Raw genomic sequence first — 22527 nt, forward strand, 5'->3', positions numbered from 1 at the left:
TCAGCAAAGGGGTTAGGGGGGTGGGACTCTTGGGGTTTGTATAACTGGGAAAAGAATCCGGAAGTTCAGTTTTGGAATTTCACTCATCGTGTGCCAGTTCCCTCATGCTAGTAAAGAACTCTGAAAGACAATGGCTTCTGAGTTTTTTTTATGCAGAAGAGGTTTTTCTGGAACCATGACAGCTTGGCCATCCAGTGGTATTTTGCCATGTAATTGCACAGGAAACAAAGATTGGGCAGGCTCTGAAAGCCAGGATCCTCCTAAGCATATTAATGCACTATGAGTCTGTTGGAGATCTCCATTTTGCTTTCTGAATTCATGGAGACATAACCCTAACCCTAAGTGGGTTTGCCACCAATGGGATTTTCCAATGCATTTTACCAGGAAATGTAGATAGAGTGGGATCGAAAAGTCAGCACCCTTTTAAGCATACCAATGCACAATCTTTGGTTGACCTCCATTTTCCTCTTCTTGATGACTTGTTGGTCATCTAACCCTAACCCTATGTGACCTTGTCCCCGATTGGGATTTTCCCATGTATTTTAACAGGAAACAAAGATAAAGATAGAGCAGTGTACAAAAGAAAGTGCTTTCCTAAGCATACTGATACGGTACAAATCCATTGGCAACCTCCACTTTGCTCTCCAACTTCATACAGACCTAATACTAACCTAAGTGGGTTTGACCCCCTCCCCCCATAAGATTTTCCCATGAATTTTACCAGGAAGCGTAATAATGGTGGACTCCAAAAGTCAATGCTCTCCTAAGCATTCAGATGCATTATAAACCTTTTGGCAATGTCTGTTTTCCAGTTTGAATGTATGGGGACTAGCCCTTATCCTAAGTGGGTCACCCCCCCAGTATGATTTTCCCATGTATTTTACCAGGAAAGGGTGGGTTGAAAAGTAGGGTTTAGTTGACTTTTTTTTCCTTTTAAATTGCCAGAAAGTAGCACATGGTGTGGGATCCCAGTCTCTCATATATTTGGATTAGGGGAGAGGATAACAGGTAAATAGTTCTTTGGAAGGAAGAGAACAATGAAACTGTATGCCAAAATATGAGCCAGCACTAGGATATATAGACTCCAGAAGAGAAGGAATAGCAAAAGCACTTAGACTTATATACTGTTCCATAGTGCTTTACAGCACTATCTAAGCAGTTTACAAATGTCAGCATATTGCCCCCAACAATCTGGGTCCTCATTTTACTAATCTCAGAAGGATAGAAGACTGAGTCAACTTTGAACTGGTCAGTATCAAACTCTTGACTGTGGGTAGAGTTAGCCTGCAATACAGCATTCTAACCACTGTGCCACCATGGGTCAGAATCACCTTTTAACCTTTCATCTCACAGATTCCGTCCTGTCATACTGTTTTCAATATCAAACCAGTGTTAGGCATGGTGATATATTCAGCATGATTACATATTCAGCAAGATTACGTATTCAGAGACTGTAGAACATGAACTATTACTTTCCACAGTATTAAAATTATTTGATATAGCAAACCTGCCTTCATAGATTGTGTACTGTGAAAATCAGTACACAATCTTTTAGAAAAATCAAATCTGATGATAGAAAAGAATATCCATTCCCAGCCCCTGTTTCACTTTGGCCAATATATTCTTTATTATTATAAACTTGGAAATTGATAAGAGATTTGAAGGGTGGAGAAATCTTTAACAGCATCTGATTTCATTTGTATGAAACTTTATAAAAGAAATGTAATACAGCAGGCCAAAAGGAATGTGGGGGGAAAATGCAGACCAGCACATAATTTAACTCTAAGATATGAAAGGAAAATAATCCTATACAATTTCTTCAGCAAGCAAATGAAGTAATTCTTCTCACCAGTTTTATTATCAGAGCAATAATAAATTTCTAAATTGGTTGATATTATCACTATTTTATATTCAGGGAATTAGGATTGCAAGATTAAGATTTGGTCAAAGACAAGGCCTGTTTATGAATATGCAGATCTGGTGGGTACATCAATGTGTCCGTAAGAATATACATCTAAGAACAATTAATCAGTGGAACTACTTGCCTCCAGAAGTTGTGAATGCTTCAATACTGGAAGTTTTTAAGAAGAGATTGGATAACAATTTGTCTGAAATGGTATAGGGTTTCCTACCTGAGCAGAAGGTTGGACCAGAAGATTTCCAAGTCTGTTATTCTGTTAATAAATATTCAACCATCTTAATTTTACTTTCTGGAATGAAACTATTGTAAGGAGGCAAATCTATTTTTTGCCTAATAGAATCCTGTGTGAATTACCATTTTCCAATCTGATCAATTTAATCTCCTTTCTGGCAGTCTTAAATCTTTGAAACATACACAGAAAACATGAATGGGTCTTCTTCCTTGTTTTTTGCCCATCTTGCCTGCTGCCTGCAGTATAAAAAGGACTAGCATTCTAGGCATGATCATGTTTCTTAGTCACTCTCTTAATAAATGTAGATTCTGGGTTTTGGTTGTTCAGAGTTAAACTGAGAGTGCTACACATGGTACAAGAAGAAGCACCTGAAATGAAAGGTGCTTTTTTTCAAGAGGCAACTGGACTTTCTGGAAAATATTTCTTTCATGGAGGAGTTGGAGCTGTGTCTTCTGCAGGATGTTTTCTGCTCTTGTGTCCCTTCCCCGTTGAGCACAGATACAGGCTGTTGGGGTTGAGTCTGTCCTGTCTGCATCTCAAACTGAAGTGCAAATGGTTCCTGTGGCCTGCAATTTTTCTGGAAATCCATTCGTATTCCCGCACCATTTGAAGAGTGTTCATCCCAAAGTGTATTGCTAAATGTCTATGGAGATTCTCAGTCATCCAGGTCATGGTTGTCTCAATGGTGTTTTTTTCAAAAGGCAACTGGACTTTCTGGTCCCTAAAATGGTCATTTCACCTAAAATGAAAGCAATATCATAGATCCTGAGATCTTCAATATTTGAGCAGCTTTGTTTCAAAGCACTGCTATATCTGGTTATATGTACTGGCCTTATTGTAAACACAGATAAAGGTATCATAGAATTACTGAGAGGTTGGTGGAAATAACAGATATAGCAATTGGGCAGCCCCAGTTAATGGTATAATTTCAGGCGGCAGGGTGTTTAGATCCAATAAACACAACCATCCCTTGTATATTTCCTTGTATACACATTTCCCTTTCAATAAGTGGAGAAATTACAGAAGCTTTGTAATTAAGTCGCACACATTCTGCAAGCAATAAAAACTCTCCTGCAGTCCAGCACAATTCTGCTTGTATTATTTTCAACGTCTTCTCTATACTGGAGTCCTGCACATTACCACATGGGCTTCACACATGGCAACCTTATTTTAGAAGTGGTGGCAAACCAGAGCTTAACTTCAAAGGCACACCATAATTCAAAAGCAAACCCACAGGAACTGAAGTGACTGCAGGATATAACTGAAATGTAGGACACATTCCATCTTAATAGTAAATACAACCACCGGGGAACATTCCTGAAAAATTCTCGGAAAGAGAACTCGGTTTCAATAGAAAAAGCCAATATTTTTATAAAGGAATCTATTGGGAGAGTGAACATATGCATACATTCCACATATGAATTATATATGCCTAGAAACATAAGAATTACCCTCTGAATCCCGACTGATCACAAAGTTATCCTTATGTATTAAGCTATAAGGCCACATGTTGCCTTATGTCCTAGACATAATTTCATATGGCAGTCAACTCCTTTTCCCAAGTATTTAATTCAGGGCTCTGCTAAGAGACATCTGTTTCATTTTTGGTAACTTGTGGAAAATGAGGAAAGAGGGCGTTCGAAACAAACAAAATAACTGTCAACAAAAAGGGTAAGTGGGCATCAGAAAGAAGTGTAACTTGCTTCATTTTTACCACCTTTGGCAACTGATCCTGAATTTACTGACTTAGTCGGAAGATAACCCTGAGCACAAAAATGCTTGCTCAACTTTATCTTAAGGGTATCCGGCTAACAGGCACGTTCAAACCAACAGTATCAAGAGTGCAGGGCTATGCCCTGAAGAAAAAAAAAGGTCTGAAGATACTGTTAGAGGGGGAGGTGAGGGCTTCTAATATTAAGTTATATGCAGTGGTGGGATTCAGCCAGTTCGCACCACTTCGGGAGAACCGGTTGTTAATTTTCTGAGCAGTTTGGTAAACTGGTTATTGGAAGAATTCATTAGGGTAGAGAATCAGTTGTTAAATTACTTGAATCCCACCACTGGTTATATGTTTATGGAATATATTCAGGCTATAGTATTAAAATAATGTATTGCATCAGCCTGAAAACAAGCTCCAGTCCAGTGCCTGGAATGGAATTCCAGAATTCCAGGTACTGGCAGAAGGCGTGGATTATATTATTTTGGATTCACAAAAATCCCACCATCAGTTCCTCTTAAACTTGGGAAATCTTTGAGGAACAGCTTTTAGGGGGTGCAGAGGACTGCTCAGTAATCTTACTGCCATCCCTGCTGGTTAAGGCTATAAAGCCTATTCATTAGTTTATCCCCTTATAACTAAGGAAACTAGTTTAAGAGAAGAATAAAGCATTATATGTCATATATTAAAGTGTATCAGAAATTGGATAGCCATTGAGAAGCATCTTATATCTTTATCTGTGGTTGTGTCCACAGCTGCTGTGTCATGTTCCCCTTCCATTCCAGACAAGCAGAATGGTAAGTTTTAGTTTCCCCAATTGCCAAAAGAGGATTCAAGTATGAAGGAACACATCCAAGAAAAATTGGGAGGAGGTGATCATCCAGGAATCAGTTGGAGTCAGCAATACATGGAATTTGGAGCTTGTCATTCTTAGTATCCTCCTCTATGTTAATTAACTTGCCCTGCATTTTATTTATTTATTGAATTTATATTGCCGCCTATTCGTCCATAGCGACTCAAGGCGGCTTACAGACTATAAAGCCACATTTAAAACAATAAATAGTAACAAAAAGAATCAAATAAATTAATATAGTACAATATAACAAAATCACCCCCTACCTCCCACCCCCTGCCCTGGTGACAGCAGATCACACAAGCCATTTAATGGGCTCCATCCCACTCTGGGTTCCCCAGGCCCACTGGCAGAACCAGGTCTTCAGCACCTTCCAGAAGAGTATTAGAGTGGGGGCCATTCTAATCTCTGGGCGAATGATGTTCCAGAGAAAAGGAGCCACCATGTAGAAGGCCGTTCTTCTGGGTCCCACCATGTGTATCTCCCTTGGGGATGGGACCCACAATGTTCCCTGCCTCCCCGCTCTGATGGTTCGGGTAGACTGGAAAGAGAAGGGTCTCTCAAATAACCTGGTCCCAAGCCATGAAGGGCTTTAAAGGTGACAACCAGCACTTTGAATTGTACCCAGAAGCAAATTGGCAACCAATGCAGCTCCTGCAGGAGAGATGATATATGTGCACACCGGGGTCTGCACAAAACCACACAGGCTGCTGCATTTTGCACCAGCTGGAGCTTCTGGATGCTCTTCAAGGGCAGCCTCATGTAGAGCGTGTTGCATTGTCCATGGATAGCATCTGGAGATGGCATAAGAAGTAAAACTTCCCTTCCACAGTGAAGCATCTACAGGTATCCTTAAGTTGCAACAGCTACAGTGAACAATGAGATACAGGAAGCAGCTTGTCAGAATGTTGTCTGGAAAGTAGATGTCCTGAGAAAAGGAGGCTATATGGTTCTCTGCTATGTAATAAAACAAGGAAATGTTTATATTATTTAGAGTGGTGTTGAAGGAAAAGAAAGGAGAGGAGAGGAGAGGAGAGGAAAGGAAAGGAAAGGAAAGGAAAGGAAAGGAAAGGAAAGGAAAGGAAATTTCACCAAATAGTGCATCCGTTTCAGTGGTGGGTTGCTCCCGGTTCAGTCCGATTCTTGTGAACTGGTAGTAATGGCGGCGGGAGGCTCCACCCACCCGCCCTGGCGCCATCATGAACGATCTGTGCATGCACAGAAGCTTCTGCATATGAGCATGCACGCACTCCTATTGCGAACCGGTAGTGGAGGTAAGTAGAACCCACCCCTGATCCATTTCATATAATAATTAATTAGAGCACTGAGAGAAAATCATGAAGAGCAGATAGTAACCTTATGCTGGCACTATTAAAACTAGTACACTTCTCCACAAAACCAGCCTGCATTCTATGACAGGGGTCCTCAACCCCCAGGCTACAACCCACTATCGGGCCATGGCCTATTAGAAAAGCTGCAGTTGTGTGAGTGGAATGTGCACACACATGTACGCACCTGCCACTTACACAGAACCATTTGCTCTCCCCCACATCACATGCTACCAAGTCAAAAAGGTTTGGGACCTCTGTCCTATGATACCAATGAAAGGATCTCTCTGTATTTATTGCACAGATGCCTGCAATGTGGAGGCCTAGCTAGGTATGTCTAGTTCAGAGGTGGGTTTCAGCAGGTTCTGACCAGTTCTGGAGAACTGGAACCAGAAATTTTGAGTAGTTCAGAGAACCAGTAGTAAAAATTCTGACTGGCCCCACCCCCATCTATTCTCTGCCTCCCAAGTCCCAGCTGATCAGGAGGAAATGGGGATTTTGCAGTAACCTTCCCATAGATTGAGGAGGGAATGGAGATTTTACAGTATCCTTCCCCTGGAGTGGGGTAGGAATGGAGATTTTACAGTATCCTTCCCCTGCCATGCCCATCAAGCCACACATACCAAGCCATGCCATGCCCACCAAGCCACACCCACAGAACCGGTAGTAAAAAAAATTGAAACCCACCACTGGTCTAGTTTATTTAAGTAAATTAAAGAAGGCAACAACAAAAACACTAATAAAAAGAAAGCTACCAAGCTGACTAGCCAGCACCAACCTTGGGTATTGTACTTATTTTTTGAAATGACTTTAGGCCTCACAAATGTTTCACCAATACACTGGAAAGCATTCTTTTTTGGTGAGGAGTTCTTTTCTTTTAAAATAATGTTTATGGGAATACATTTTTAACAAAGCAAAAATTGTAAGATAATAAAAAAAAATAGTACACAGTGGGGAAAAAATAGAAAAATGGAAAAGGAAAAGAAAGAGTAGGAAAAAAGTTATAAATAAGTGGTTTCTGATCTTCTTGACAGCAGTTATAGTTTCATTTATATTTTGCTCTTTCTCTCTAAAGTTACAACACTGGAAAGCATTCAGGGAAGTAAGGTCACTTACAATCTGTTTTCTGACAAGGAACAATAGTGAACATTTTTCTGAGTGGCCAGCGTATGTTCACAAAATTTCAGATGTTCCCCAATCAGAAAGGTTTACATACCCTGAAGGAGGTAATGTCTATATTTCAGGAAGTATCCCAGTATCTGTATGCGTTTCCTTTTGGCTATAAAAAAAAATCCAACTTTTCCTTAGAAACCCACCATATTTGCAGTATGTTTTAGTTTCCTTGCATTTGCAATGCTTTTCCCATCTTAGAAAGCAGTCTTGGTGTGAAATCTTTCTATGAGTATCTAGAATCCCCTCATCCCTACATTCTCTATCTTCAAGTTTCTTTGCACCAATAAAGTTCATTCCACTTCATCTCCATCCTCCACTAAGTTCATTCATTCAAATGCTTGAAGGATCATAGCTTTCCAGCACAATCCATCTATAAGAATATATAAAAATGTTCCAGAGATCAATTACAAAACCCTTGTCAGATATCCATATATGTTTATATACTATATAATCCTTTTTATATGATGTTGTGACAAAAATAAATAAATTAAAATAAATAAAATAAATCCAAAGCTTCTGTTTACAATCCAGCTCTTTGATGGAATTTTCTTCCTCTCTCTGGGTGCTGTTTATGATCTGTTATATTACTTAGCTAGCTTCAAACAGAATTGTTTCATGCTTACAGTAGACAGGCTGTAATTGAGAGAAAATTAGGAAGGGAAGAAAATAACCTTTATTTATTTTTTAAAAAAAGATTTCTATGAAAGGCTAAGGAAATATACATGCATGCATCCATCCATCAGTGTGTGCATGTATGTTTGTGGGTTTTGTGTGTGTGTGTAGTCTATACTAAGTCCTACATGTGCTCATATGAAATAGGAGAGAGGAGTCTTCTAGATAATCAGAAAAGGTAATGATTATTTTGTATAATCAACCGGATGAATTATAGAATATAGACAGATAAATAAATGGATTTTGTAATGCTAATTCGATATGTGTTACTCCCACTATGTGGAGGGAAGAAGGAGGTCACGGACAAGTCAGAATGATGTAAGCAATGTTACTTTATCATGATACAAACCACATCCTTTTCTATGTCTGTTGCAACAGCACACACATGCTTCATAAAGCAGAGATTGCCATGCAACATTGTAGCACTGTGATAGTGATTGAATCTTTCTGATAAAAGCAGCCAGATCCTGAAGATTTTCTTGGTGATACCCTAAGATCAGTAAGGGTTTGTGACATGGGATGATTGACAGAAAAGAATGATTAATTTCAGTCATCATAAGTTGCCATGAACTAAAGAGACTCTGTAGATATCAAATAATAAATTAGAGATTAATCCATTCCTGAATTGGTAGAAATATGGGTATGAATCTCTACTACCATTCAGTTTTTCTAGGTCTTAGTTTCTTTAACATACACAACAGGAAGAACTCTAGTTCCTTTTTTCTTGCATAGAGAGTAATTAGTATGGTATTGGCGTGCATTTGTGAGTGTTTTGTGCATGCATATTGTTCTTGTACTTCCCTCCTTATGAGATGATGAAACACAGAAGTTGAATGTCTGAATAGAGCTCTTCTGCATTATGTTTACTTAGTTATGAATGTTGAAAAGTTAAAAACTACTTTTTGAAAGAAAATATGTTTGCCTGAAAATCTGAACCAGATTCTAAAAAAGAAAATGTCCATTTTCCAAAATGCAAAAAACATGGCGGAAGCATTATGCCTAATACACAACAAGAAATGACTGGTCTAAAAATGGAACGAAAGGCACTAGCAAGCAAAATGGAAAAGCCATAAGAATTTAATTCACTAAATTATACAAAGTTGTTTGGACAACATTCAATATCTTTATACAGAACAGCTCCTGTTCTTTTTCAACCTTCCCCTCATCCGCTCTCCCTGCTCTAGTTCTGGAAAGATTTGAAGTATCATTAGTCCAAAGCCATGTGCTATTCTGAAAAGGAAAGAAGTCTGTTGCTTGGGCCTACAAATCCTTTTTAGATTTCAGTTTGCATTGCCTGGCTTTTTTGTGTCTAAGCTTCCTCTGTGTAGCTGTGTAGCTTATTTTATCTGCTATTGACACTGAATGGTGCTGTTATCATTATCCACAAATTATTCTGTCTTAGATCTTTAGTTCTGAAGAAGTTAAATTCAGTTAGTTTATTAGACTGTAGAAATATATGTCTTGCCTAATTTAATGTATATTTCCTACCTTACATAAACCATATTAGACTCTCTATGGTATCTGGAATAAAACTGCTTTGAAAAAAGTGGATTTTTACCATTTGACTGGTTTCAGAGAATGATAGCTTTGCAGGGAGCATGGGCCTGGTAATGGAAAGGAGAGATAATAATAAAAAAATGATAGTTATAATATAATAATAATAAAAAAGAGGGAAGCTTTGGATATAGGCAGATAGTTCATTTTTCTCATATATCCCAAAAAGGCCTGTGCAAAGTAACATCACAACCTCACAGAGCTGCTTCAAGTCAAACTGAAGAAACAACTCAATCTGAGCAATATTATTTGCCTCAGCTTAAAAAAGTGAGGCCTGGTCAAAGTACTGGAATAGGCAGCTTCATCTAACTGCTTCACTAGAAATTCTTTTCTTGCGCATGTAGACATATATGTAGAAGACCACCAGGGGCCCTTAAAACAGTTGCTTTGATGAGTTTTGGATGCATTTACTCTTTAGAATTACTAGGGTGCTCTAGTTCAGGGGTCTCCAACCTTAGCCACTTTTAAGACTTGTGGACTTCAACTCCCAGAATTCCTCAGCCAGCTTTGCTGGCTGAGGAATTCTGGGAGTTGAAGTCCACAAGTCTTAAAGTGGCCAAGATTGGAGACCCCTGCTCTAGTTAACAAAACAAAAACAACAACAACCAACTGTTCATCTCACTGATGTCACAATTGATAGCATATGTGGTACACTCTCATTTGTTGGAATGGCCTAGAATAAGATTCAACTACTTAGAATAACCCATTCTGGAACCCATACCACATCTCTGACATTAATACAATTGAACGCGTCCAGAAATATTTTACAAGAAGAGCTCTCTGCTCCTCTGAAAACAACAAAATACCTTATACCACCAGACTTGAAATCCTGGGTTTAGAAAATTTAGAACTCCGCCGACTCCAACAAGACCTGTGTTTAACAAACAGAATCATCTATTGCAATGTCCTTCCTGTTAAAGACTACTTCAGCTTCAATCGCAATAATACAAGAGCAAATAATAGATTCAAACTTAATGTTAACCGCTTCAATCTTGATTGCAGAAAATATGACTTTTGTAACAGAGTTGTTAATGCTTGGAACACACTACCTGACTCTGCTGTGCCTCGCATGCCTCCCCCCCCAGCCGGGCCCCTCTCATCTCCTGCTATCTCAGCCAGAGACTGATAGTACAGAAGAATGTCCTGGCATGCCTCCAGCCCCCAGCCCTGGCACCATGCCCGGACAAACCGAACAAACAAACCTCCCTCCGATAGCATGTGCGCCTGAAGCCAGCCACGAGCTGGGATTACCAACAGCTGGAGACGAAATGATGCAATGGATAGATCCACGCTTCCGGAGAATGGAGAGGCGACGTCAGCAAAAGGAAGGGAGGGACAGGCCTGGATAAATGCTGAGTCATGGAGCCACACCCCATGGCCTATATAAAGGATCTGCTTTCTGGCATTCTCTGAGTCAGGCAAAGTCTAATTTGGATTGCTGAAGTCACACCTTGGACTCCTGCCTGCCCTGAGGACTCTGATAGGACTTTGGCAGAGCTGCAGAGGCACGCTTGATACGGACTTCCCCGACCCGGCCGTCAGAGGAGGAGTGGGACACAACAGACTCTGTGGTCTCTTCTCAAACTCCCAAAAGCTTTAACCAAAAACTGTCTACCATTGACCTCACCCCATTCCTAAAAGGACTATAAAGGGGCATGCATAAGAGCACAAAAGTGCCTACCGTTCCTGTCCTATTGTTTCCTTTCATTATATATAACCTTATATGTTGTATAGTTGTTTCATGCTTATGCTTATATTTACTGTTGTGACAAAATAAAATAAAATAAAAATAACAGGTATTAATGCTGCTTGCTTTGAAGTTAGACTTGTGAAATCAGGTACTATAAACCAAAATTAAGAAGTAAGAAGATTCAGAGTTGAGATTTGTATCGACCAAGCTCTTCTACTATGTTCCTTATGAAACAGATATTGAAATAATATAGGAAATGTATGGTCAACCATGCTTTGGCTCTCAAGGTCCTAGGAATGAGTTTTCACATCCCCTGATATGGTATCATTGGCTGGTTCTCCCTGGCCTGCCCCAAATGCAGGAAGAGTGCTTTCTGACAAGGTTTGAATCTTCCTATCCAATTGGTGCCCAAGAATTCTTACAAATTATTTGAAAATGTAGCATATTCTGGAAGCTGCAATTTTTACACATCTGAAAGGCACCAGTTAAACCATTCCAGTTATCTTGGCTGCTGGCGGTCTGAGAGAGGGACCACCAGCTTTAGAGCCTTACTCTCTGCTTTCACCCCCAAAACTGTCTAATGTAATCTAATTTATTGAAGGCAGCCATGTTTACTTACCCAAGCAATTCAATCATTTGAAAATCTTCAACGGCCTGCATGGTTAACCACTTAACAAAAAAATGGGAACAGGGTGAAGCGGTTTCTCAAGATAAATTTAGCTTTCTCCAGGAAAAAAAAAATCTTCTTTCAAGAAAAAATAAATAAAATAATGAAAAAAGATTATTTCACAGTTTCCTTAAAAATCCTTGTGAACGAATGTAATGTTTAGTCATGTTGTCACCTCTAAGCTATGAAGGTCTACCACAAACATCCCTGTCAAAACTGCAGAGCTTACCGCATGAACCCAAATGCGCAGGGAACCTAAATGAAGGGAGGAAATCAGCCCCAAATGCTGATGGTTGATGCTTTAGCTTCTGCACTCCAGCAGGCATGTGGTCAGGAGTTGGGAAAGGGACATGCTTACCGAACACAGATTTGAATACTTACTGCAAAATTTAAATTAATAGGTTTTTAGTTTCATTGTGGACAAAGAAAAGTAGATGTGGAACAACTTGCACAGACATTTACAAAAGTGTTTTTCCTCTCATTTTCTCTCTGCAGGTCCCTTAGGATGTGGTTGGGCAGATGGATATGGACACATATGTAGAGAAATCCTTAGTAATAATCTGTAGGGGAAAAAAGGGAAAAAATATTATGTAAGAGGATACAATGTTATTTTCAACCAGAGGAGAAAATGGTTCATAAATGTAAACATCTTAGATTTTCTACAGTATATAACTTTTATTTTTAGACAAAAAACTGTTTTGGGTTGAATACTCATTATTTCAATAGAAAACTGATTTGGTTCAATCAAGGTGATGATAAAACGAAGAGACTTTAAAAGTTCCTCTAAGAAAGCTTTTTTTTTTTTAACAGATAGAGATTATACTGACATAGCACAAACCATTGGTCATATGAGCCACCTGTATTTTGTTTGAAAGAAACTTAGCACAATATTGGTGTATTCCAGTTTCCTGTCTTGAATCTGCCTTATTGGGATTGGTTTTGAATATCATGGCTCCATGTTAGCCTGATTCATGTAGAACCAGCTTTTCTTCTTGAGTAAAATGGTGATGGTCTGGATATGAAGCATATTTGTATCATTTCATTCATGAATGAATCACTGCTTGGGAGCCTTTTGGGGATCTGGAGGTAGAATAGGCAGTGCAATTCAGAAAATCTATCCTATGAGATTGATGGGTCTAAATGAATTCTTGATGCCTCTGGAAGATTTTCCTGTCACTTTAGGAGGTGAAGTTGTCAGCTTTAGCAGATCTTGAATGTTTCAAGTCAATTATGATGATTACGTTTCTGCTGAGAAGAGTCAGACAGACTTTGTGGTTTTCAAGGAGTTTCGGATAATGAAACATTGGAAGAGTGGGCTCAAAACCATTTATAGAAGAGTTTCCCTTTTCAACGTTAGTATCCTCCTCCATCTCTAAATGGATCAGGTGTTTATGCTCAGGTGTTTATTTCAAGTCTGGCAGAATGGAAATTTGCCCTGCAAGATGAACTGTTCAACAACTTGGATGTATCCTGATGTGTGTGCATTTGAGGCTAGACTATTTGAAATATCTCAGTCGCCATTCGATTTTAAATACACTCCGCCCATTTTTTCTTTGTTGTGTGTGTGTGGGAGCGGGCTGTGCAAGAGAGTCAGTAAGAGGGAGAATTATTCTGGGCCTGCAGTCTGGGGTTCTGGAAATCTGTCTGTGCAAATGGAAGTCCAGGGAATTCAGTTATCCTTCTATTGGGAACAAAATATATTTATTTGGGTAAGCCGTCGGCTTCATGGAGTTGGGCATAGGGAGTGGTATTATTTCTTTCATCTGGACCAAATTTATTTGATGGGCTGAGATGTTGATAAAATAATATTATTGTTTGCGGGCTTAAATGAAATTTGTAGCAGATGGACAGAACAGATATTTCAAGGAAGAAATAAACTTATGGCTGTATTAAAGCAAACTTCGGTGATTTAGCTAAATGAGAAAGATACTAAAATAGGCTGGAGAAAAGAGGAGGCTAAAAAACCTGATCCATAAAGGCTGAAGCTGCCAGCTACAGGAGATTTTGGCAGAACCAAAGTTGAGCACATTTGGAAAGATGGGGACAAGAAATGGTTCTGGTTGCTGGACTGTCTCTTCAAAGCTTAGCATGTTTTTAAACACTTTAAAATGTTTATTTTACCTTTGTTTCTAATATATGTAAAAAGAAGTTCACAGAGGAGGGAGATTTGTTTTTTGTTTTTGCTTTTATCGATTGACCCAGAAGGGAAGAAAGACAATTCTTAGAGATGTCCCTTCTGGTCGAAAGCTAGTTTAATTAAAATAAGCAATATAGAAGCTGGAAGAAATTCTGCTTGGAAATATTGATGGGGAAGCAGCTCTTGAACTCAGTACCAGCCTCAATGCTGTAACTGGGGTTATAGTAGTAGGGTATGGCCTAATGTAGGGGTGTCCAAACTTGGCAACTTTAAGACTTGTGGACTTCAACTCTGTTTGCTGGCTGAGGAAAAGCTTTGCTGGGTGAGGAATTCTGGGAGTTGAAGTCCACAAGTCTTAAAGTTGCCAAGTTTGGACACCCCTGGCCTAATTCTCTTCTCTTAGGTCTCCAGTTGAAAACTTACCTAAGGATCTCTCTTTCTCCTTTCCTCCCTTCTTATTTAGCTGTCTCTGGACAAGAGAAGGAGAGAAAGAGAGAGAGAGAGAGAGGGATAAAAATATGATTTAAAAAATCATATTTTAGACTCGTCTGTTTTTACTATTTAATGAGACTTTTCAATGAGAGTAACTTTTCTTTAAAACTTAAGAAACTTTCCATGGTCTTTAATCTTGCCTCCTGCAGAATGTTAACTTGTAAGCTGGAGGTTAAAAAGACATTACAGCTTTCAAACTCTTCCAGCCATTGTAGAACAAATGTTCTGAGTGATTTGAAACCGCTCTGAAAAAGGCAATTTTCTTCTCAGCCAAGCCCAAATAGAATGCAAACGATAAACTAAACTAGCAAATAAATTAAAAAAACCATACTTTCAATATTTGGAAAGAATAAGATTCTATTGTACATTCACAGAGGATTATTGAGGAATTCACTGCAGGCATGTTTTTCAATTCTGAGAATGGAAAAATAAACATTATTTTTTAAAAACAATTACTAAGTATAGACTCAATCATAGAATATAATGATTGGAAATTGCCTTGGAGATCATCTAACCAAACTCACTGCCCAGTGCAGACAGCTAGAAAGAGTGCAGAGAAGAGCAACAAAGATGATTTGGGGACTGGAGGCTAAAACATACGAAGAACAGTTGCTGGAAGTGGGTATGTCTAGTTTGGTGAAAAGAAGGACTGGGGTGACATGATAGCAGTGTTCCAATATCTCAGGGGTTGCCACAGAGAAGAGGGAGTCAGGGTATTCTCCAAAGCACCTAAGGGCAGGTCAAGAAGCAATGGGTGGAAACTAATCAAGGAGAGAAGCAACCTAGAACTAAGGAGAAATTTCCTGACAGTTAGAACAATTGATCAATGGAACAACTTGCCTCCAGAAGTTGTTAATGCTCCAACACTGGAAGTTTTTAAGAAGAGGTTGGATAACCATTTGTCTGAAGTAGTGTAGGGTTTCCTGCCTAACCAGGGGCTTGTACTAGAAGACCTCCAAGGTCCCTTCCAACTGTTATTCTATTCTATTCTATTCTATTCTATTCTATTTGCTACTGCAACAGATGTGACAGATAGTTTTCTCTTCTTTCTTTAACTATGTCCAACGAAGGAGAGTCCATCATCCCCAAAGGCTGTCTATTCCATTGCTGAATATATTTAAATCGTTGTTTCTTGTCCTGTCACCTGGAACAATTAATTCAGAACATTTCATCTTCAAGACAACAGCTCCTAAATAGTCTTCTCTTCTCTTTTGTTCTCTTTCTAAAAAATGGTGCCTAGAATTAATCTGAATATTCAATGTGTGTTGCAATCTGACCAATGCAAAAAAAAATTATGTTCATAGGCTGGATTGTACAGTCTAATCTTATCCAGAAATTCTCGAAATCAACCATTTCTTCTGTGAATGAGTGAAATATTCATTGAAATATGGCCCCTAATTTTTAAGCCATATGTAGAAGAATTGTATATCTATGGGCCCAACTAAGATTAAAATTTTCTAAGATTTTCCATTCTGGCATCTTTAGAAAATTCTTCGGCATTACATTCCAATGATACATAATTAATTAATTAATTATGTATCATTGGAATGTAATGCCAAAGAATTTTTGCTTGACAAAATTAAGCATATATAAGATTACAGATATAAGTATAAACATTATTATCATCATCATCATCATCATCATCATCATCATTATTATTATTTACACAAAATGACAGTATACACAGCAAATGAGATAACTATGCTGGATTTCGTATCACAAATCACTAGTCAAATACTTCCCTAATTATTATTATTGTTGTTGTTGTTGTTGTTGTTATGATTGATTTTTCCATAACAGCACACAACAGTAAAAGCTGGAATGATTTGGGGAATTCAACAATGGTTTCAAAAAAGCATGATTCAAGTTTGGGAGCTATACGAAGCAACAAAGGGAGCCACTTTTCCTTATGAAATGCAATTCGATTTTGATTTGAAGGGGAACTATGACAGTGGGAATATCCCTCCATTTATCCATTGAATATCCCGCACATTCCTTGACTGCATGCAGGAAAGAGCGAACCTAATTCAACTACTGCGTATGAATCATGTTTCTGGAAGCATCATTTGTGCATGCAATGTAACATTTGAAAAAGAAGAAATTTTTCGGGAGAATGAGACTATAGACATATAGATAAAATAAGTAGGTAAGAAGAAAGCAAAACGGGTTGTTTTTGTTAATTGTGACCCATCGTGACCCTATGGACAATGTTCCTCCAGGCCTTCCTGTCCTCTACTATCCTCTGGAGTCCATTTAAGCTCATGCTTACTGCTTCAGTGACTCCATCCAGCTACCTCGTTCTCTGTCGTCCTCTTCTTTTGCCCTCGATCTTTCCCAGGATTAGGTTCTTCTCCAGTGAGTCCTTCCTTCTCATTAAGTGGCCAAAGTATTTGAGTTTCATCTTCAGGATCTGGCCTTCTAAAGAGCAGTCAGGGTTGATCTCCTCTAGGACTAACCGGTTTGATTGCCTTGCAGCTCAAGGGACAAGGGGTAAGGACTAGCATACGGACGTCCAAGTTGGAGGACTTTATCTATTGTTGTCAACAGCTCTGGGATTAATTATTTCTCATTGTTTTAGTTATACACTGCCTTGAAGACCTTACTGAGCAAAGTAAGATAGGCTTTGAAAAGAAATACACATCTGGACTGACTCCTGAGCTTCTTGGCTCTTTTTATACTTCAGAATCTTGGTCTATTTGATGCCTATTGTCAAAATAAGACCCTTGGTTCTGAACTGGAGCTTCAGATATTTTTCCATAACGGCACACAACAGTAAAAGCTGGAAGCAAGCAAATGGCACCCGTCTGAAATATTTTGTGGCTCACTTGCAAATCCCTCTTTCTTTCTGAAGGATGTGTTCCCCCCCGCTTCTTCTCCCAGCTGTTTCTTTCAATTAAATCCATGAGTTTGGCTGAGCTGCAGAGTCAGGAAAACAGACCCGACTCTGAAAGTTTCAAAGAGAACTCTGAGAAAACATTTTTACGGTCATAGTATGGGAAGGTACATTGCCAGTTTGGCTGAACCCCTGGAGTACCGAAGACCTATGTTTCATTGTTATTTATTGTCCAGGTTGGAGGTATTCTGGCATTACCTGTGCTTTGCTTTCCTCATCAGCTTATTTACGTGGCCACAACAAAAGGGTCTTTTTTTGACACCAGTTTTGATTTTTGGTGCCTCTGGGGCCTTGATACTAAAATGCCATTAAAGTCAAATTGATGGGATTATACCCTTCCATTCCCACCTGAAGATTTCCCCATTCTTACAATATATTTTTTGCTATTTGCTAAGGCTTCTTCTAGGGTATGTAAATCTTGTCTCCATGGCAATGAGGCGCTCTTCTTCCTTTATGTCTGCTGCCAGAGGGTGCAGTCGTCGTGGGTTTTTGGCTCATCAGATCAACTCAGATAAAATAAAATGGAACATAGCATACATTTCACAAGTTGGTTGGTTTTCCTGGTGAATGGAAAGTAGCCATAGTGTATTTTGGAATTCCTAACTGAAGTCATATACTAATCCCTGGCTGAAACCTCCTTATTCTGATAGTGGTCCCTAGAAAGGGATTCCTAACAAGGATATAAACTGCATATGAAGAAACCTAATTGCAATCATATGGGGAGGATTTTAAAAATTAGCCAACCCCCCCACCCCAAAGTCAACTTATGTCCAGTGTGACATTTTTCTCTTTTTGCCTCATGGAATAAAAATATTATTGGCAGCTCTTATCATCTCATTTCGCTGAAGTACACATATGATATAGTTTCTTGGATGACTGTATTTCCAAGAAAGGTTGTGCCAGCAGGAAGATATTTTATTGTAAATAGCTCATTACTAATTACTAATAATGGTAGGACTATGCAGATCAATAAAAAGCTTCTCCATTTTTTTTTCCTTATAGATTTTCAAAAGCATTTTGTTCAACTATTTAGGGAGTTGAGCTACATTTGGCATATCAGACAGCTTGTGGAGATGTTCCGTTTCTCTTTTCTTTTGGCTTGAAAATACTTTGTGTAATCATATCAGCTGATTGCATCTTCGACAACCTTTTATGGATTGTCCATTTGATTACACAAAAAAGATACCCCATTTTGGAAAAAATATGTGGGATGCCCCTAATTTTGTGAAGGTTTTTTGGAATGACCCAAGAAACTATGCAGTACATGACATATTATCATGTTGCTTTTATGATATTCTGCTTACTGTGAAATTCCTTAGAACATTTAAAAGATAAATCCCATTCTAATTAAATTAATTGCTTTCCAGCATGGCTGGTAATTGTTATGTGCTTCTACATTACAGTTTGAAATAAGGTTTGAAATTAACTTTTTCAATCAGGTTTTATTTGCAAGTAATTCTTCAAAAATGAAAGTAACTTTCAACGTTATCCTGAAATATCTTTTATATTTTTTTCTCGTTGCTGATTAGGTGCATATATACCCAGCAGAAACATCTTTTTTGTTTCTAATGTAAGTTCAATAGCAATATATCTTCCATGAATATCTGCCTGTATTAACTTAGCTGGTATATCCTTTCTTAAATATACCACTATGCCATTTTTTTTATCCAAAGCTGAAGCAACAAAATGTTTACCTAATTTTGAATTTATTAAGTATTTTTGATCTGATAGTTTAACATGTGTCTCTTGTAAACAAATCACATCATTTTTAAATTGTTTCAAATAATGAAATATTTTTCTTCTTTTCTGAGCTGAATTCAAACCATTGACATTCCAGGTCAGAATTTTATTTGCCATTACTGGCCTTCTGAAGCTTTTGAGCAATCGGCTGAAGATCCTCCTCCCGTATCTTCGGCCTATTATCTTTCTTGATAATACACTGTCAAACCAACTGGAACTTCCCATCTAAATTGAATCTGGTACTTTTTAAGTTCTTGTGTAAAAAATATAAAGTCTTTCCTGTTTCTTAGCATCTTGGGAGGAATCTCTTTCAAAACCTTCAACTCCTGTTCTCCTATTTTCAGCTTTTTCTGATATACAACTTGCAAGATCTGATTTCTCATTATTCTTTTCACAAAATAAACCACAATGTCTCTAGGGAGTTTCTTCTGCCTAGCAATCCAGGAATTAACTCTGTATATTTTATCAATTTGATAAGCAAGCTCTTGTGGATCAAATTCAATAAATTCAGCCAAGGCTTCTGATAATTTTTTTTTTAAATCTTCACCTTTTTCCTCTTGTAATCCTCTATTTCTCAGTACTCCTTCCATCATCCTATACTGCATCACCACTACTTGATCTTCATTTTTATCCAATTTTATTTGGATTCCTCCCATTTCATTTTCTAATTGCTGGTTTGATTGGGCAATTTCTGCACCTCCTCCTCCAACCCCTCCAGTCTTTTTGCCAAACCTTGAAAAGCCATCAAAATATCTTCTCTTATTTTTTTATTATTCTCTTTCATTTCTTCTCTTATCTTCTCATTATTTTCCATCAACTCCTTAAACCTCTCTTCAAACATTTTCCCTTGCTCTTTAAGTATATCTTCCAAAGCTACTTCAGATCCCCTTTTGCCAGCAGTCTTAGCTGGTTTAGTAGCCATTTCAGTTTTAAAAATCACAAAATTTAACTTAAAAACTTTTCTTTTCCCCTTAAAGTATAGGAGAGCTCAATTCGTTGCAATCCACAAATAAAATTTCTTAGTTACACAGCCAGCTTCCACTTTCACTTCACTTCACTTTCACTTCCTCTCAGATGCCATTTTAAACAGTCAATTAAGGCAAAAAAAAAAATTCACTTTTTAAAGGGTAGAAGTCAGGAAGTCAAAAATACTTGCGATCCAATAATTGTTCACTCGCGTTTATTCCGTCTGCATGTAGAAATCCAGAGGAAAAATCAATTGGGCAGAGATGGACACTTTCTTCTTTTCCTGCTTCTGCAGGAGCGCGCTGAAGTTCGGAGCTCGGCAGGATTTCAGTGGGACTCAACCCTCCAGGGCTCGGCCTCACAAAGCAAAGCCCTTGGGGAGATCTACCACTCTCCCGCTGCTCTATCCTCGCCCTTTCTCCCAGGGAGAGAAGTTGAAGCCAGAGAACAGCTGATTTTCACTGTTTCGCCGGCTTTTATGAGATTTCAGCGCAGAGTGCCTTGATTATTTTTTTTTGTTTACATTTATATCCCGCCCTTCTCCGAAGACTCAGGGCGGCTTACAGTGTGTAAGGCAATAGTCTCATTCTATTTGTATATTTACAAAGTCAACTTATTGCACCCCCCCCAACAATCTGGGTCCTCATTTTACCTACCTTATAAAGATTAGGCGCCCAGTGAGGAAAGTGGCGCCACCGGAAGCCATTTTTTATATTTTGATATTCAGCATCCATAAGGAGATGAAGAAAAAAGGGGAAAGTTGGTTTTGACAATTACAGGAGGGGAAGAAAAGATGCCACAATGATGTACAACTCAACCCTAACTAATAAAATTGAGAATTTGAAGTCAAAAACCATGTCAGATCTCAGCAGTTTCATGGAGCAAAAGGAAATATAACATCCATTAAAAATGCTAAGAAATGTCTAAATCAATCATATCTTTTCTGAGTTTGAACTTACCCTATTTTCTTTTCTTCACTTGCACAAATTAATTTCAGTCACTGAGTGCTATGGAATATGGTTAAGGCATCAAAACCTTCAGAAACAGGAAATATTCATAATGGCTGAAAAAAGAACATTTGGAATAATTAATTCAATATCCAGAAGGATAAACATATTAGTCATTTACAGCAAAAATAGCAGAACTTTTCCTAGAACAGTCCTATCAAGTTTGAACATCAGACTTAAGATTTAAACCAGACACATTTATGGAGGATTCATCTGTCAGTGGTTCCTAATCTTAACAGAATAACTGAGTTGGAAGGGACCTTGGAGGTCTTCTAGTCCATGGCCATATATATTCTGAATCACAGGGAATAATTAAGTATTAGCATCTTAGGAAAACAACATTAGAAAATGATCATTTGCGCTCTGTGAGCTTCCTGGATACATGCAATTGCTTCCTGAAGCCTTGCCTTGGAAAACATATAGCTTATATCTTTAAATATTTATTTATTTATTTTTATTTTATTTTATTTTATTTATTTTGTCAAGTACATATTAGATAATACATATAAGTATAAGCAAGAATTGAATACATAAAATGAATACAATTAAAGGGAACATTAGGACAGGGATGGTAGGTATGCTGGTGCTCTTATGCAAGCCCCTTAAGACTTCTTAGGAATGGGGTGAGGTCAACAGTCTTAGGTTAAAGTTTGGGATGAGACCACAGAGTCTGGTAGTGCATTCCAGGTATTAACAACTCGGTTACTGAGGTCATATTTTCTACAATCGAATTTGGAGCAATTCACTTTAAGTTTATATCTATTGTGTGCTCGTGTATTGTTGTGGTTGAAACTGAAGTAGTCATTGACAGGTAGGACATTGTAGCAGATGATTTTATGAGCTATGCTTAGGTCATACCGAAAGCGACATAGTTCTAAATTTTCTAAACCCAGAATTTCAAGTCTGGTGGCATAAGGTATTTTGTTGCGGGCAGAGGAGGGGAGGACTTTTCTTGTGAAATATTTCTGGATGTGCTCAATTGTATTAATGTCCGATATGCAGGGTGGGTTCCAGACAGATGAGCTGTATTTGAGAATTGGTTTAGCAAATGTTTTGTATGCTCTGGTTAGTAGTGTAATATTACCGGAGAAGAATCTACGCAAGATTAGGTTTACAACTCTTAATGCCTTTTTGGTGATGTTGTTTCAGTGGGCTTTGGCATTTAGATCATTTGATATGAGTACTCCAAGGTTCTTGACAGAGTGAGGGTCATCTACAAGGTCATGTCCACTTAGCTTGTATTTTGTGTTCTGATTCTTTTTGCCAATGTGTAAGACAGAGCATTTGTTGGTTGAGATTTGTAATTGCCAATTTTTTGACCACTCCAACACAAAGTCAAGGTCTTTTTGAAGGGTAGCAGCATTGTTGGTGGTGTTAAATAGTTTAACATCATTGGCGAAGAGAACGAAGTTACTTATAATATGATCACAAAGGTCATTTATGTATAGTATGGAGTGTTGGTCCTAGAATGCTGCCTTGGGGGAC

Source organism: Ahaetulla prasina, chromosome 1, assembly GCF_028640845.1.
Source record: "Ahaetulla prasina isolate Xishuangbanna chromosome 1, ASM2864084v1, whole genome shotgun sequence".
NCBI classification, from domain to species: Eukaryota; Metazoa; Chordata; class Lepidosauria; order Squamata; family Colubridae; genus Ahaetulla; species Ahaetulla prasina.